Raw genomic sequence first — 18,831 nt, 5'->3', positions numbered from 1 at the left:
TATCTTCGTCCCATCCAAGATTTCTTTTACAGAGTTCCTGCAGTAACAACTTAGCCACCATGCTGAATGGAGCAAGGAAGCCCAATGGGTCATAGAGGGAGCTGACCACCGAAAGAATTCCTCTTCTCATCTGTGGTTGCTCTTGTGCTGAGGCCTTAAATCCAAATTGGTCAGTCTCAACGTACCACTGTCGTCCTAATGTACATTCAACAGGAAGTTGATCTGTATCCAAATCCAGCTCCATCATGTCTTTTGCTCTGTGGCCTTCACTGACAGAGCGCAACACTGCACGACTATTGCTGACCCACTTTGACAGAGTGAATCCTCCTTTCTGACAAAGTGCAGTTAAATCCTGGATCATTTTCCTAGCTTCCTCTTCTGAGGCCATTGAACGGAGGCAATCATCGACATAAAAATTGTTTTTCCCTGTACTCACAACCTCTGGAGGGAAGTGTTCTGCGTTGTCATCTGCAGTTTTCCTCAAGGCATAATTGGCACAGCTTGGCGATGATGCAGCTCCAAATAGATGTACCTTCATGCGGTATTCCTGCGAAGCCTGTGCAGTGTCACCATCTGGCCACCAGAGGAAGCGGAGAAAGTTAACGTGCTTATTTGAGACATGAACCTGGTGAAACATAGATTGGATATCAGCCACTATTGCAATAGGCTCCTGCCTAAATCGGACTAAAACTCCAATGAGGCTGTTGGTGAGATCGGGGCCTTGCAAAAGCTGACTATTGAGCGATGTTCCTTTGTAGGAGGCTGCACAGTCAAAAACAACTCTTAACTTGCCCTTCTGAGGATGATACACCCCGTGGTGAGGGATATACCACACTTTCCCATTGCTCTGTGTCAGCTGGTCAAGAGGAACTGGCTCAGCATGTCGCTGTGTTATTTCATTTAGGAACGTGATATATTCCTCCTTAAAAACACTGTTCCTGTCAAACTTTCTTTTCAGGCTACATAAGCGCTGCTCTGCTATATAACGATTGTCTGGCAGGGTTACATTTTCCTTTCTGAATGGCAAGTCAATGCAGTAATGACCTCCAATTAGTTTTGCTGTGCTACTGACAATATCCATGAACTTAATATCTTCTCTGGACATTTCAATCTGCTCTTCTGATGATTTTTCATTAAAGTCATGGTGATACTGCTTAACAAGCATTTCTTGCAGGTGTTCAACAGAGATGCGATTTGCTGTCACAGCAGAATAGCCACTCTTACCTCTACAGCTTCCACCATGAAGAGGACCATTAATGACCCAGCCAACCCTGGTTCTGACAGCGTATGGGCCCTCATCTAGGCTATTTTATTACTTCCCACGGCTCCAAAACCTTAGGGGCGTCAGTTCCAATAAGCAGATCTACATTTGCATGAATATCATGGAGTATTACATCCTTCAAATACGGCCATGGATCAATATCTGCTTGTCGTGGAATATTAAGTGTAGACATAGGTATAGTTCTTTGAGTCAAAACATCAGGAAGCTCTATAAAATCTTCAGCACCCATGCCAGACACTTCAAGACCTGACAAAACATGAGCATTCACAACCTTTCGTTGGCCCATTGTTCTCAACAAAATGCTTGTCTTCTTACCTCGCAAATTTAACCTTTTCGCCATGGTTTCTGTACAGAATGTGCCGGAACTGCCAGGATCCAGGAAAGCATATGTCTGCATGATCTTATTACTTCTGACCTTTACTGCAACAATAGAGAAGGTTGAATCATCTTCCACACCGGCCCCAATATGGCCACACGTCTGAAAGGTTACAGTTGAATCACTTGGAAGGCTCACAGGATGTTTGGCTTGTTCTACAGATGTGCCTTTATCCTGTCTTTCTATATGAAGGACCCCGGGGTGTTTCTGATAACATACATGGCAATCCAATCGACTCCTACAGTCCTTGCTTGTATGGCCTACCTTCAGGCAACCAAAACAAATACCCTTGTCCTTAACGAAGTTGATCTTGTCCCGGTGTGTCTTGGCTTTAAACTGTGAACACTGACCTAGTGTGTGGTTTCTCTGCAGGCAGAAAAGACAGCAATGAGTGGAGGGGGTGCTATGTTCTGCAGGCCGTACCATAGCTTCTTCCCTCACAGGAGTGACATTCGTAACGTAGCTGCTTCCCTTCCTTCTTTGTCGTAGCTGGCTGCTACAGGAGGCCTTCACGTTAGGATGTTGAGGATCTTGAATGTTTCCAAAAACTGGATCTAAAGCAATTTTCACTTGTCTCTCAATAAAATTTACAAGATCAATGAATGTAACTCTCTGTCCACTTCTTTCTTGCAAGTCACATGCAACGTTCCTCCATTTTTCTCTTAGTTTGTAAGGAAGTTTTAAAATGATACTCCGCATGTTAGATGGTAAGTCCAGTTCCCTCATATACATTACTTGTTCTGTTAGGTTTGAACATCCTCGGAGAAACAGAGAGAATGATTGTAATCCCTTTACATCTTCACCTTTAACGGGTGTCCAGTTAGATATTTTTTCCATGTAAGCAGATGCAATTTTATATTCATCTCCAAAATGCTGAGCAAGAAGACTCTTGGCTCTGTGATAGCCTTGATCTGGAGGTATATGTTGACAACTATGCACGAGATCCTTTGGCTGCCCTCTAGTGTATTGTTCAAGGAAATGCAAACAGTCGCTGGGATTATTCGTTTTCTTCTCCACTACATTTTCAAAAGCTTTAATGAAGGATTTATACTGAAGAGGGTCTCCATCAAAAATTTGCAGATTTCTTGGAGGAAGAACAGAGGATATATTTTGCTGAACCAACATTGCAGTGATTTCGTTTTGTTTTTGCATAATGCCCACCATGTCATTTTGGTTGTTACCGCTTTGAGTTTGAAAATTTAATATATGTCCCATTTGACGTCCATTTGCAGTCTGTACTTCTTGATATGGAGCTTCTGGCCCAAACGGCCTTCCATACATTCGTTCAGCAAATCCTTGTCTTGGCCTAACAACTGATGCAGGATCAGGTACAGCAAGAACATCATTTTCAGGTGGAACAAAAGCTTTGGCAAGAGGATCTAAACCGATGGATCTTTGAGCTTTGCTCCTCTCCAAATAAGAGTTCATTCCATCAGATCGTCTTGAACCACGCTGTGATGAGTTCATTTCTAAAACCTGAAGCCTTGCCGTTGAAGCTGCCAAATCTGTTTCAAGCGCCAATTGCTCTTTTTCTCTACGAAGCCTTTCCTCCTGCGCTTCTATATGATGTTTCCTTTTTAAAGCTTCGGAGCGTTTAAGAAGAGCTGCTCTCTCGGCCTCCGCATTAATGCGCGCCGCGGATGTTGCAGAAGTCTTTGATATGCCGGTGGCACGTGATTTTACAGAACTTTCTCTTACACTTAAGACGTTAGAAATACTGTCTTCAGGTTGTATTCCATCATCAACGCATCCTGCGTCGATAGGTTCTTTTGGCGGTGAGTATGGATAACCAGCTTTAGACAGCCACTCCTTCACATCTTCAATAAATGCATGACATGATTTCATTTTCTCCTCAAAGTTTTTAGTTTTAGTGGTGAGTATTTTATCTTCTGGTAGAGGCAATTCCATAAATGTTTCATGAATATCAAGTGCTTCTTCATAACACTTAATGAACAAAGATAATAATTAAACATAATTCTATTAGGGCACGGATTTTATCCATAAGCTTTTTAGCCTGGTTAGTTTTTGCAGTGCGTTTTTCTTGACAAGTTTGTATGCAAAAGCACATTCCTTTAGAAGTCAATTTAATTGACCGCTTTGATTCCGGCCTCTCCACATCTGTCATTTTGCTGCAAACGTATAGCCAAATTGTTGATAATATCAGTGAATGTTCACAATCGGGCAACAAGATTAGCAAAGATGGCAACGTTTATTGAAACAACTTTGTTCTATACCAACAAACCTCTTCATCCACACAAGCGCACACTGCGCTGGCTTTACTTTTTTATGAATGTAGGCCACCCGGTGCGTTGATAGTTCAACAAAGCGCACAGAAAAGAAAGCAGTCCAAGTTTTAAGTTCATGTAACTTTTCATGAAACCGTTTTCCTATACGGCATTTCTAGCAGTACATACCAACTGGAGATTTCTTAGCTCGGGCCAGGCCTCTGTCTCATGCCAGCAGATAATCCATGAATGGTGAATAAAACAATCCATGCTGATTTTCCATCGGGTATCCCAATAATATCCGAAGCGAATTCCAAGGAAAGTTCTTCTTCTTTCTTTAATCAATGGACGGGTTTTTTACTTGTAGTGGCCGTTTGTCAAAAAAAAAAAAAAAAACTTAAATCAAACTTCAAACGACAACCTTTATAGCACCCTGGGCAGGTGATGCACGCAGGCAAGAAAGGAGTCCAATTCCAGGCTGATTCAAAGTTGTGGCTGATTTATTTTTCCAACTGAGCAAAACAATACATCATCTCTCACGCTGGTAAAAAACCATATGCCCATCACCCAGGTGCTACAGATCAACTCCCACTTCCTACCTATATTCACCTTTACCTGCGCCCACTACTGCCCTCAGGTGTCTAAATCAAACATTGTAGTTAGTAAACTAACCAAAAAATAAAGACTAAACATATAAATAAAACAATTAACTAAACAAACAACAAAAGAATATTACCAAAATATATATTACTAATGTGAGCAAAATTATAATAGTAAACAAATCAATTAACAAAATTACCACTACTGAAAGCAAACTAATGTAGCTCCAACAGAGTATATATATATATATGACATTTCGGTTCCTAAATTTTTGAATGGCAAAGACATTTAATTAAATTCAACTCATGTTTATTTGTTGTAGGCTATAGCACTTTTCACAATACATGCATCGTTTCAAAGCAGCTTTACAGAAAGTCCACATTAGTTTACAGTGATCTGTTGTCAGAGGGAACTGTCTTAGTTATGTATTTTAGAAATGTACAAAATCACAGTTAGCTAAAAATGTATTAATTTAAACAATGTAGTAATTTAATGGAGAAACAATGAGCTCATTGAATTAATGTATACTTAGAAAGTCTAGCATTGGTGTGTTGATTCAGTGTTAGCGTCATCCGAAGTCTTCACGGCTCAGCCCAACTGACTAACATAAGCTATATCCCTTAATGTACATTCATTATTTGTACTATTTGTTGAAATCAGAAAAAAACTACAGACGTAAAGGTTTGTGGAAATATTTTATAGTTTGGTTGATTAAAGTTTTCATTACAGTTGTAAGCCAATGTTGATATTATATCGGGTTAGGGTTAAAAATTCATTACATTTTCTTAACTAAATAAAGGTGACTTGACTTTGGGGCAAAAAACTAAAAGAAAATATCTAACAGCATCAACGCATGTGCATAAAATAAAAAAAAATAGGCCTAATATAGAGTCACAAAGAGCTCAAATGAATACCCGTTTAAAAGCGATATATATGAATACTTGTCTTATTAATTTAAAAGCAAAGTTTGATATTGTCAATAGTCTATGATTATAACATATGAATTAAAATTATAATATATAATAAATTAGCAGCAAATGATGAGCAAATTTTGTCTCAATTTATTATAAACTGATTTAATTTGGAGCAAGAGACACAAGGGGCGTGGCTTCCCTTCACTCGCAGCTGATTGGTCCAGTTCGGTTTGCAATCTCTAACCTCTAACCCAGAGTAATCCTGCTCCTGAGGTTAACCGTGTAGCGCACGTTACCACCGTTAAACACCAATCCACCTTCTAGAGCCTACAATAGAAAAGGTTGCTCGACTAATCTCACACTTACCTGGGTAGCGACAGGCCACAAGTCTATTAGCATTCAGCAGTGCGGGAAACTAGCAGAACTCAAGACTGAATTCAGCCATTTGCCCTCCTCATCTGATTCTCAAACCACTAACCCAACATGGCGTCAGTAGCTCGAACACGTCCCACTGGTGTTTGCAGAACGGGTTAGACGAGCGCACTGGGCAAGATTGATAGAAGGGTTACAACTCAAGATTTATCAAAAACCAACCACACATTTAATGCTTGATGTCCCTGAGCTGTGTAAGAACACACACTCACTTCAAGTCAAAGACTGAAACATGTTACTGATATGAAAGGGTTCTGCAAAATATAATTAACGAGCATCAGTTTTCATTTTTAAAATCAACAAACCATCAATAGCATTGTGTGGAGTTAATGTCACGATCACTGAACATCACTGAAATCAATTCCAGGAGACTCGAGTTGATGGGAAACCTTTATTAGCACACACACACAGCGAAACATGAGTTTAGCGCTTGCCACCGACGCGAGGAGCGTTGACCTTCATGGGCTTGGCGATCTTCTGCTTCGGCCGGGGCCTGAACACAAGACAACACGTTACTGACGACATGAAGAGGACTCACAGTCAGTAGTGTAGATCGTAATAAAGTGTAGGACTATAAATGACACTGAGCACCAGGTGTAGACACAGCCCTTCTGCTCTTTGCCACCTCACGACACAGACGCGACAGAATCAGTCACACTGCAACGCCTCAAGGGGCAAAACATGATCACATGACCAGGTGTCTCTGAGCTGAAGACTGGAGAAGGAGGATCTCACCTTGGTGCTCTGAGCCGACGGCTTCTTCGTCGCTTGCTTGGCCTTCTTGGCCTCTTTAGCCGCCCTGAAACATCAGATCGAGATCACAGTGAGAAGAGGAACACTCAGCTTAGCTCTCAGTCACAGCCGTGTGAGAAAGAGCTCAGCTTATAGACTCGCACTATACACACACTTTACTGTCCTCTGTTCACTTCCACATGACTGTGTGTGCGAGTCAGTTCAGGACAATCTGTTCACACTGGAATCTAATATTGGCAATGTGAATCAGCAGTGATACCCAGAGAACCAGATCCGAGCAGTTAATCGGGATTGAGCACTAAAGCTTCGAGATCTGAAGTCTAGAGTCTGAAACACTAACAGTCACTAATAGGCTCATGCAGAGCCACACAATGGGTCCGTAACCACAAAATCAACATCTTTAGGGGAAATTTGAAGCATTTAATTAATTGCAACAAAAGCTCAGAGCCGTTACACCGGTTACACCATCGCCCCCCTGTGGCACCCTCGCATCGCTTTCATCTTTTTAAATAATTTTATCTGCATACTGAGAACAGACAACAGGCTGCACCTAAACTAGCGGAAGCACTGGTGCGCGTTTCTGACTGGCTAGAAATGTCAGATCTGCATCTTAACATTAACAGAACAGTCTGCGTGTTCTTCTCTGAGAGGTCCACGAGTGTACAGCAGGAGAAAAGCTCATGGTTGGGTCCAATTTTAAATACCTCGCCATTATTTTAGACTAATTTAACTTAAAAAGCATGTTCTGCTTGGGTGGCTACCCAGCAAACATTTGGACGTTTAATGACCGTTGAAAAGACGTCCGTCCGAGACGTCCCGTCATGGTTGAAAAATAGTTCCAAAATGGAAGTTGAACCGACGTCTTTTCTGGCCGTGAATTCCACGTCTTTTCTGGCCGTGAATTCCACGTCTTTTCTGGCCGTGAATTCCACGTCTTTTCTGGCCGTGAATTCCACGTCTCTTCTGCGCGTCCCTGGACGTCTAAATGCGTCGTCATATGTGTTTAAATGTGTTGCTGCATAATTTAAGTGTATAAGCCTGCATATAAAATAATCACACACCTATTGTGTAACATCGTGAAAGACAATCAAGTCTTGAGGTTTAGCCTACACATCTTGACAAAGGTTCTAAAAAGGTCCAAAATTGGTCCAGTCAGACCTGAACGTCAATAAAACGTTTTAATCACGTGTACATCAAAAACAATAACACATTATTTGTGGACATAAGCAAAAAAGAAGCATGTTCTGATTAAGCACAACATTTTATTGATCTTGAACAGCCAAAATTTCTCTTTATTTTTTATATGTTTAACATTTCGTGAGCTTAGAATTATAAGGTTCTATCTCCACTTTTGGTCGAAATTGAGTTTTTGACAATCTGATTCATTAGGTGTTTATTAATGCCTGTGTGGTGTTATTTTTGTAAAAAAAAATATTTTGTTAGTAGTTATTAATAAAATAAAAGGTTCCATCTCACAAAACATAAACCGAGTTTAAAAACTTTGATCCTCAATAAACTACAATAAACGGAGATAGAACCTTATAATTCTAAGCTCTCGATTTGTTAACCAAACTAAATACCAATAGCAAAATACTGAATTATTATATAAAGATAGTTCACCCAAAAATGAAAATTATGTAATTTACTCACCAAATTCCAAACCTGTATGAGTTTCTTTCTTCTGCTGAACACAAAAGAAGATATTTTGAAGAATGTTTGTAACCAAGCAAATAGAGCATCCACTGACTACCATTATTGGAGAAAAAATGATTATTAATGGGAAGCGACATCTGCTTGGTTACAAACATTCTTCTAAATATCTTTGTGTTTAGCATAGAATACAGGTTTGAAACATGAGGTTGAGTAAATGATGACAATTTTCATTTTTGGGTGAACTATCCCTTAAACACATTGTTTGGCTCATTTTTGTATCCACCACCCCCACTCATCCTGGAGCGTGTTTCAGGTGTTCTGCCATTGCTACATCAATTTCAGTGTCTGTAGCATGTGGGCTCCACCTCTTCACAGCATCTAAGGGAAGAGAATATATTTCTTTTTAAAATAAATGAAAATTTAAAATTTGAGGTAAATGACATGCACTTATTTTCAAAATATTTTTATGGTCTTCAGCTAAATTCAAAACAGCATTTGTCCCCTGCCTCTTCAATACCACTGTGGTGCCCTTGAGAAAGAGCCTTAACTAGGTGTGTAACAGTGAGAAAGTGAACAGGACATTTCTGATAAAGACAGGTGGGCTGTGATGTCCCCTGAATAGACATGTTTAGCAATTCTAAAATTACAAAATATTTTTAAAGCTGCTACTGAAAACATACATGTTCAAATCCAGCTAATTTCATTCTACTTCAGATAATTTACTTTCTGAAAGAAACTCTCAAAAGGCTACATTAATAATTTACAGTAATAACTTTGACTGTATCATTAAACATACTTTATACTATGGTATACCGTTGTATAAGTTCAAAGTAACTTTTAGCCTACTAGCTAATTTTAGCCAAACTCAGTTAGCCAATTTCAGTTGACAATGTGGGCATCATTTCTTTCGGTTCATTCATGTCAAACAAGTAAAACTCTAGCACGTGAATCTAATAATACAAAATGTACGTACCCAACAGTAGATTTCTAATAATATGGGCCTCAATTCCTCCTCTCTCCGTGGTTGTTCAAACTTCAGTGTTCTCCGGAGTGAGTCTATGGGGAAAACGCGTTAACATCTCGTGAGATAATCTAACCTATCGCGGGATTTGGTAATGTCGGGAGATCTTTTGTTACATCTTGGCAGCACAGTTTTGGCAATTACATCCAACTCAGACATAAATGGTGACCAGATATATTTCTGTTTTACATGTATATGCATACATTCCATAAAAAAAACCACACAACGTATCAGGTAGGCTAGGTTGAAATAATGACTAGAATGCAGAGGCTTTGCATTCACTTAACCACATAGGAACTGTGTGATTATAATTTATTTAAACAAGATAAAGTAAATATATTTACTTTGTATACAATTCGTGTATTTCATAAAGATAATTCCTGTTTTTTTTCTGTCTTGCTTGACTAGACGTGTAAAAGACATCAGTGGACGTCTATTCACAGCCTTGACGTGTAAAGGACGTCAGTGGACGTCTTCACAACCTCTTAAAAACTACTTGGGCAATTAAATTAATTTTTGCAGTATTAACCATGCAAGGATTAAGCACAGCTTTTGCATATTTCACAAGGATTCCATGATGGAGGGTCATGATGGACTATAAATGCACGTGTAAAAGACGTCGCCAGGTGACGTCCTCTCACCCGATACACTATATTGAACTACACGTAGCTAAAAGTCAAAATAACAATTATACATGCAACCCCAGAGAACTGTAGACATGTACAAATGTATCTGAATGCATTTTTAGGAAATGTTCTGTGTTACATATTTTTACCGATTTATGCCGTCATACCGCGACTATTTTTGGCCAGGGACACGACGTTGCCGTCGGACCAATGTTTGCTGGGTAATACCATCAGAGACAACCTGGCTGACTTCAGACTAGGGGTGTCGCAATATACCGGTGTGGACGACAATCGTGATATTCAAAGCATGAAATATCGACATCGTGTTCATTTGGAGTGTGACAATATACCGGTATTGGCGATAAACACAATGTTTAAAATGAATAGCACTCTTATGATAACATGACCCGTAGATCCTCCAGCGCCAGTGCCTGGTTGACCTCTCAGGTGGCAGTATCGCACCCGCGGACACCTGTCGAATGACGCAACGCCCGCGCAGCTGGAGTGAAACACTGTCCACAGCCGAAACAAGTAAGCTCTTCAGTGTGGAGTTCTTCGGCTTCAAAGAAAACAGCACCTTAAAGGGGGTCGCCCACCGGACGAGAAGCGCAGCGGCATGTCTTTAAGATTCGAACACACTATTCTCTCTGAGTGATCACACACCGGCGGTGCATTCATTCGGCTCTGTCCGCGGCGCCCAGCTACGGCTCAGGAGCGCGTTCAAAATCCTCACACAGAGCGCCATTTACATAGTTTTATATCAAATTTACATTATATTTGTCTCAAATCATCGTGAATGACTTCACCCTGTGCTGCAATATACATTTTATTTGACATTTATTCACAGATATCAGTAGGGCTGTGCAATTAATTGAATTTCGATTTCGATTTAGGCTCCCAACGATCACCAAAATAGTAGCCTACAATCGAGTAAAAACTATTATTTTGCCATGTTCTGTTTTGAAAGAACGCTCTAATTTTGTCTTGTTTTCTGAATGACACGCGCACATCCGCCCCTCCCGATGCCATAAACTCTAGCTTGAATGTTTAAACTGATAAGACTTAAAAGAAGTGAAAACGATAAACTTTAGTTACGATGCAATAATGGCCCGATTGTGCAACTGACAATTCCGTCATGTCCCGACTCCTAAACGCGAAAGTGTAGTTTCTATGGCAAGCCAAAGTGTTCATAAACGCCTGGTCAGGCGTCTGATTGCACACTGACACGTCAAGAGCGTTCTTAACGTGCGCTTTGTGGTCACGGAAAACGCATGTTTTTGACGCGCGTTTATCGTAACAAAAATGGGCGTCGAAAACGTGTGTTTTGAGCAGGACAAAGCGCACGTTATGAACGTGTAAACAGGTAAACCAAACAGGCAGTGCAAACGTGTGTGAAGTGTCCAAACAGGCGAAAAGAACGTGCTCGTTCCCTATAGTGTTCTCCTATCGCACGTCGAATGCTTCATTGCTCGAGTCTGTAAGGACTCTTGTATTATCATTAAACCCAAGCAAAACAACATGGAATTATCGATGGCAAAATTGACAGAGGAGAGGATTATAATTGGGGAATTATTATAATCCAATAGTTATCATTTTGGTTAAAAAAGAAGAAGAAAAAGAGGAAAGAGAGAAAACAGACTTTTTTTAGAGAAAACAGTTTTTATTTCAGCACCTCGGACAGTCCCCTAATCCCTTCGTTCAGACATCTCGCAAATTTTCCAGTTGTAATTTCGGTAACACTTTAAAATAAGGTTTATACATTATTTAACTACATTAGTTTACCTGAATTAATAATGAATTGCACTTTTACATAATTTATTGATCTTTGTTAATGTTAATTTCCAACGCATTTCGAGAGACAGAGAGACAGAGAGAGAGACAGAGAGAGAGAGAGAAGACGCGGCGCCGCTGAACACTCACGCGGTTTGTGAAATTGCGTCTTGGAGAAAGTTTTAAAATTATTGATTTGATTTTATAATCTGCGTGGATTAATTTAGGCTACTCATACAATCTACATGCTAAAATGAATCAATGTTTGTGGGGTAATTTCCCGCATAAGTGGTAGATCTGCGGGAATGATTAAAATACTCATTGAAGTAGGCCTATTATCTGTTATATTATTCATTTTAATAGTTCAAAAAGCACAATGTTCAAATTTAGATTTTTTAAGAATTGTTGAACGGTGTCTTTGGTAACACTTTACAATAAGGTTCATCATTAATTAGCATTAGTTAACTACCTTATTTAACATTAACTAATAATGAACAATACTTCTACAGCATTTATTAATCTTAGTTAATATTAATTTCACCATTTACTAATACGTTATTAAAATGAAAGGTTGTACTTGTTTACATTAGTTAATGCACTGTAAACTAACATGAACAAACAATGAACAGCTGTATTTTTATTAACTAACATTAAAAAATACTGTAACAAATGCATTTCTCATTGTTAGTTCATGTTAGTTAATACATTGTTAACTAATTAACATTATTGTAAAGTGTTACCGTGTCTTTTTAATAAATGCAACACGTTCCCAAAGTCATGTGAAATAATCGTGTTACATACTTGTGATTTCAATACTGACCAAAATAATCGTGATTATGATTTTTTCCATAATCGAGCAGCCCTAGAAATCAGATGACTGAATGAAAACTGCTGATGTTATCGGATTTTCAGGTGAGATTCTCAATTCATTCAGTTAACGGACGCTCTGAGGTAAAGTGTTCAGATCACACACTCAGCAACTATTGTATTTAATTGTACAGTACAATCATAACATAGTACAGACATTATCTCAATTTCATAATGTCCTTAAACATAAGAATATTGCTGGCCATAAACTGAGCAAGTGCGCGTCTGGTGTGCGATACCTGGAGTTGTCCGAGACAGAATGTGTAGCCATCAACCCTTTCCCCATCTCCGTGTCCATTACCCTGCGGATTACGCCACTTCACAGAGAGTAAATTGCTATTATTTTACTAGTCATGGAATGGGAAACGTGACATTAACCTGTTAACAGGGGGTTTCTATGATCCTATATTTAATAAAGGGTGATTATTAAGAACCCAGTTTTCTTTACAAATCTTATTTTTGTATTTGCACTTGATTTTTTTGTTTAAATCTGCTCTCTGCATGCCTTTACTGGCGCCGGTGCAACAGGTTTAAGAGCTTTTCAGTTCTTCAGGAAACCTTCAGACAGTGTTTGGCTTCAGTTTGAAACCAGATAAACTTCACATGCTTGTCTTCCTTCACAACAATTTGCCATAGATTGAGTACGCAAGAAGTAAAAATGCATTATCAGTATATCCTTATGTTTGTTGGGTAAATAAAGTAAAAGTTAACTTGACTGATAACTAACCCTTGACTGATTTTGAGAGTTTCTTACAGTTTCAAGATGCCTGCCTCATTTTCAGAATATTACATGGGCCCCTCCAGCACCAAATCCCATCATTCAAGCAACTGACGTCCCCGAATTGCCACCAAGTCGAAAGCAAAATGCGCTGTCACACCGATTAACCAGCCGCATCCCTAATCCCAGCACACCTCAAGCTCTTCTTACAATATTTATTTGACCATTAATTTTGACCGGTCAACATACAGTACATGTTTGTAAGAGCAATGAACGTGCAAAACTGCAGTCAGACCAAATTAAGGTTCAATCATAGATAGGGATGGGGCCGATGCGATACGGTATCGGGACCGATACCAGCGTAATTCACGTATCGGATTTTCTCGATCCAACCTGCAGAGATATCCGATATCCATGAGTCATGTCTGCGCTTTAAGATGTCTGCTGAAATGACTCCAAAAGTGATTCCCACCGGCTAGTCTGCTAGCTGGCTGCAAACTGTGGAATGGATTTCCCGAACGGAGGCGCGGCTCAATGAGACACAGAGTTATGAGACACATTATGAGACAGTTAAGAGACACACCCCCGCTCAGGAAATCCACTCCGCAGTTTGCGACTAGCCAACATGACTGCTGTGTGGAAATCGAAATACACTGGAAACACCACAGAGCAAGACAGCAAAATACAATGTTTGCAAAGCCACAATTCAGAGCTGTTTGAAGCTCCCTCGCGTCGTACAAAACAACGAACGCAATCAAACATTTAAAAAAGCACCACGTTACTGTGCGTTCACACCGAACGCGAATAGCGCGTAAAATTCTGGTCTACCGCGTCTAGTTGGACGCTTGAATATTTTGAATCCATTCGCGCGTCCAAAACGAAATTGACGCGCGCAAATAGCAAAAGTTTGAAGCGAAATTGACGCACGTCTGATGCCAAATCCGCTTGTCTGTTTGCAAGATTTTGATCAAGCATTAACCCGAGAGAGTTACCGCATCTGAGCGAGGATCACCCTTCAGATAATGTGTGTGTGTGTAAGATGTTTACACTTGCACTTTTCTTATATTTCAAGACTGAAGTATTTGACATTTTGGGAATGTAATAAATATTGACATGACAATCAATTTGAAAGCCTTACAGTTATTATATATATATATATATATATATATATATATATATATATATATATATATATACACACACAATATATTATATACATATTTTATATTTGTTTTCAGAATGGGATTTTTCCTGTTAACAGGATTTCCTGTTTTTTCTGACTTCCTTTTCTGACCTTATACTTACCTCAAGTTGCCTTTTGGGGCATACATGCATACATACGTACATATCATACTTGCCTGTTTATTTCAGCATCATATAAAATAAACAATAATGATAATAATAACCAGAGCTTGAAGTGGGGAAAAACAGGTGCCAGTACTCTCTTGCATGGGCGGCGCTAGGGAGGAGCTAGCAGGTGCTTCAGCACCCCCAAGAAAGACCAAAGCACCAGGATAGCACCCCCAAAAATAAGCAATTATATTCAGGCTGTATTCTATGGAAGCCCTGAACCGCATTTTGAAGAAAAAAAAGAAAAAAAAATGTATCTTGTTGGAGATATTAAGTCGTTATTTCAACATAATACCTTGTTATTTCTACATAAGAAGTCGTTATTTCGACATACTATCTCGTTATTTCGAATAACTCGTAGGGGGGGGGGGGGGGGGGGGCATTCTAATCTGCGTTAAGCCACGTTAAGCGTTCTTATAATGGTTTTCTATGAGTAGAAAATGCTTAAAGTGTAGGTTCATATTCTGGGCTCATCTGATTTTTGTATCATAGCCTACTTCGTTAGGATTTTAGTATCATAATGATGAATAAATGCACGCACAATTATCCGTGAACTTGATTTGAACAAATGCCTTTCAACTTGTGTGTGCAAAATTTTGAATTAAATGAATGTGCAACAATTTGTACAAATAGAGAGTCTGTAGGGCTACTATATGTTAGCCATTATAAAAAACGCATTTTGTTTCATATTTGTTAAAATATTATAATGTTTGGTTTTTTTCCATGTTGATTATGAAAAGTATATGTAGCCTAGACATGGAGTGGGTCAGACATGATTTTGACCACTTCATTAAGTTTTGTTTTGTAGAAAGTCTTTCTATAAAGTGAATTTCGTTTTGGATAAATTGTATCTTAATTTTAATCAAATTTTCAAATAAATCAAATAAATAAGAAGCAAATATAGCAGGTCTATAATCATGGAGGCGCCCGCGCGGTCACTTGCACTGCACGCTAAGTGGAGCGCATCTCATCCTAACTTAACTGAAACTCAGTGTATGCCTCACACAGACATGAGAAATAAATCAAATACACAAAGCTTGAAATGTCTTTAAACGAAATAATTCAAAACTAAAAGAAATAGGCTACTCTCTGATTATGTAATCCATGATGTGCATTTCTCTCTATAGGATGCAAGCGCCACCGGATTTACAAATGCACATCCTGCTTGTTGCACGCACACACATATTATGTCGAAATAACGAGATATTATGTTGAAATAACATTATTATTAATAATAAGTCTTTTATAATATTTGATTGAATGCTGAATGTTGCGCTTCTTCAATTTAATAAAATATAAAATTATAATAGTGATATAAAAAATAATAATATAAAAAAATAATAAAACTTTAATTGTGATCATTAAAATAATTGAATATTAAATATTTAGTGGCCAAGTTTTGCTCATTATTAATAGTGTATACCTCTCTCTCTCTCTCTCTCTCTCTCTCTCTCTCTCTCTATATATATATATATATATATATATATATATATATAAATGTAAATGTATTTAAACAAGGCGTGTGTGTGCGTGAAAACGGAACTCCTCCAAGTCTGCAAGTCCAAAAATACATTTATGGTGAGATTACTACATTTTATTTAATCAAATGCATTTATGGTGAGATAATGATTATTATATTTTCATGTCAATCTGTGTTCACTTTGACCACGAACCAGCGCTGTCACTTTAATTCAGCGCGAGCAGCACAGCAGAAATAGACTCGGTGCTGAAACGATCGCTGCGCTGCTGTATACGCACCGCTCCTGGAACGCATTGCCGGACCGCATCCGCACCGATATCCAAATTCAGGTATCGGGATCGGATCGGAAGTGAAAAATGTGGATCGGTGCATCCCTAATCATAGATCATGAGTGTGTGTGAATCGTGAGGGTCGTCACCTGATCGCTTGCTCTTGCTGAGCTTTACGCACTTCAGGCTTCTGGTTCCTCTTGGCCAGGATCTCAGCCAGAGACGCACCGGTGATCGCCCGCTGGAACTTCACCGCGCGCCGCGTGTGCTTCTTAGACACCTCTTCCTGACAGGGCAAACACACACACGTGAACATTAGACACCTCTTCCTGACAGGGCAAACACACACACGTGAACATTAGACACCTCTTCCTGACAGGGCAAATACACACACACACACACACTCACACTCACACACACATACGGGTTTTTGTGTATTACAAGGACACTTCAGCCCAAACCAGTTTTTTGCTGTATTAGGGGGACACCCCTTTCCACTTGCTCTACAGAGTTGTGGTGCACATCAAAAAAATTAGTTTGAGCCACACAACACAGATTTCACTTCAGAATTTGTTTACACTCTACACAAGTGAAAATGTAACAACCTGACAAAATACACAATTATGAGGACATATTATAATTACATGCAAGCCCCGCCCATGACACAAACCGTTATTATAAGGACAGTAGCCATAACACACACACACATGCCATTATTGTGTATTAAAGGGACACACATGTATTAATAGGACATATCTAAACAGACACAAAATAAAGGCATTGTGTATTAAAATGACATCACTGACCTGAGGACAAATGGCTTAGCACTTCAATATATTTGTGAACCCTTATGAGACTACTGTCAGTCAAACCTTCTGGTCACAAAGTTCTGGTCTGTTAATAATGCCCTGAATATCTTAGCTCCTAAACTTTGAAAGCCACCACAGCCCTGTTCAGAATTTAGACACACTTGATCAGTTTAAGTTTACAAACTCATCTCTTTAACTAAGCATAGCCTACACATAATTCAATGCAAAAACAATTTAATGCTTCAATAATGAGCTCAATCAGAATCAAGAGTAATTATTTTTCTGTTCATCTTTTACACTAAGTGTGAATGTGTGAGCTTTTTGTCTTCCAATGTCTTATCCTTGGACAACCAAGCCATATATTTTTATATGCACCCCCAGGAACACCTTTAATTGAAAACTTAAAGGTCCCGTATTATGCCCCTTTTCACAAGATGTAAAATAAGTCTCTGATGTCCCCAGAGTGTGTATGTGAAGTTTCAGCTCAAAATACCCAACAGATCATTTTTTACAGCATGTTTAAATAGAGCATTTTTCTGAGCCCCAAAAAATGACAGTTTTAGTGTGTGCCCTTTAAATGCAAATGAGCTGCTGCTGCCGGCACAGGGGGCGGAGCTTCATGAGCTCGCGCTCAGTCTCTCAGGACAAATTCATCTCACGGAATGATGATAATATCAGAAACTCTCAGTAACGTGTTCATTTCGAGTCGGACAATAATGCCTACAGAGTCAGAGTGCTGTATATAGAGATGAAACAGGTATAGTTTAGTAGTTTAATTACGGTTATTATAACGTATTTGTCATTGCTTGTATGTATCCATTATTTATTAATAACCTACAAGTCTGCTGTTTCGGACCAGGTCCGAATTATGATTAAACATATACTGATGAGTTTAATAAAGTTTATTGTACATCATCACACAAAAGATGAAGCGCCAGTTTTACTTCAGAAAATCACCGTAAGAGCTGAGTAAACACAGTAATGGGCGGAGGTTAGTCAAAACACTGTTCTCCTGACGTCATCAAAGAAGGATGTAGAGGGATGTAGTCCAAACCGGCTGTTCACTGTAGTCGACTTCTGTTAAATAAAATATCTCGCTTGGCATTGAACTTTGAGCTTTATAATTTTACAGATATTATTTATACTCTAACAACAACATTACACACTAACTAAAGTTTGAAACATGGGATCACGAAGAACGGGACCTTTAAAAACGCAAACACAAACATAAAAATGTTTTATAAGGACAAAAGTGATTTATGGGGACAAACGGTTTAACACAAACACAAAGTGAAAATGTTGTGTATTATAAGGACAAAAGTGATTTATGAGGACAAACAGTTTAATAAAGTAAAGGCAACATTCTCATGCTGAAACTGGTAACACAAGGCTTATCCAGGTACTGCGAGTCAATAGGCCATTTGTTTTATATATATACTGTGTATATATATATATTTATATATATATATCAAACCCCTATTCCGAACAAAGTCTCTGATATTTTGTGCCAATTAGCCAAAGCAGGACGCTCAGCATTCTTGCACTGCTGGCAATCAATTTTAGTGGCGAGTTTTCCCTGTGTAATGTGGTTTTTAAAGTGTCTCATTGTTGCTGCGATTTCAGGTGGAGACCATTGCTGTTTTTGTTTCCTTCTGGCATCCTTCTTTTCAGCAGGTTTTCCAGGAA

General features: G+C 39.0%; 1 pseudogene across 1 annotated transcript; it reads right to left on the bottom strand.

The window, feature by feature from the left end:
• Positions 1 to 6,219: 6,219 nt before the first annotated feature.
• LOC307174522 (large ribosomal subunit protein eL24-like) lies at positions 6,220 to 16,652 on the bottom strand (annotated as a pseudogene). Its single transcript, XR_013824110.1, has 3 exons — positions 16,486 to 16,652; positions 6,565 to 6,628; positions 6,220 to 6,322 (listed from the first exon to the last, which is right to left on the bottom strand). The product of XR_013824110.1 is annotated as a large ribosomal subunit protein eL24-like (transcript).
• Positions 16,653 to 18,831: the final 2,179 nt, after the last annotated feature.

This window comes from Squalius cephalus (assembly GCF_949319135.1).
Source record: "Squalius cephalus genome assembly, chromosome: 17".
In the NCBI taxonomy this organism is placed as follows: Eukaryota; Metazoa; Chordata; class Actinopteri; order Cypriniformes; family Leuciscidae; genus Squalius; species Squalius cephalus.
This window is presented reverse-complemented; position numbering and strand designations above follow the sequence as displayed.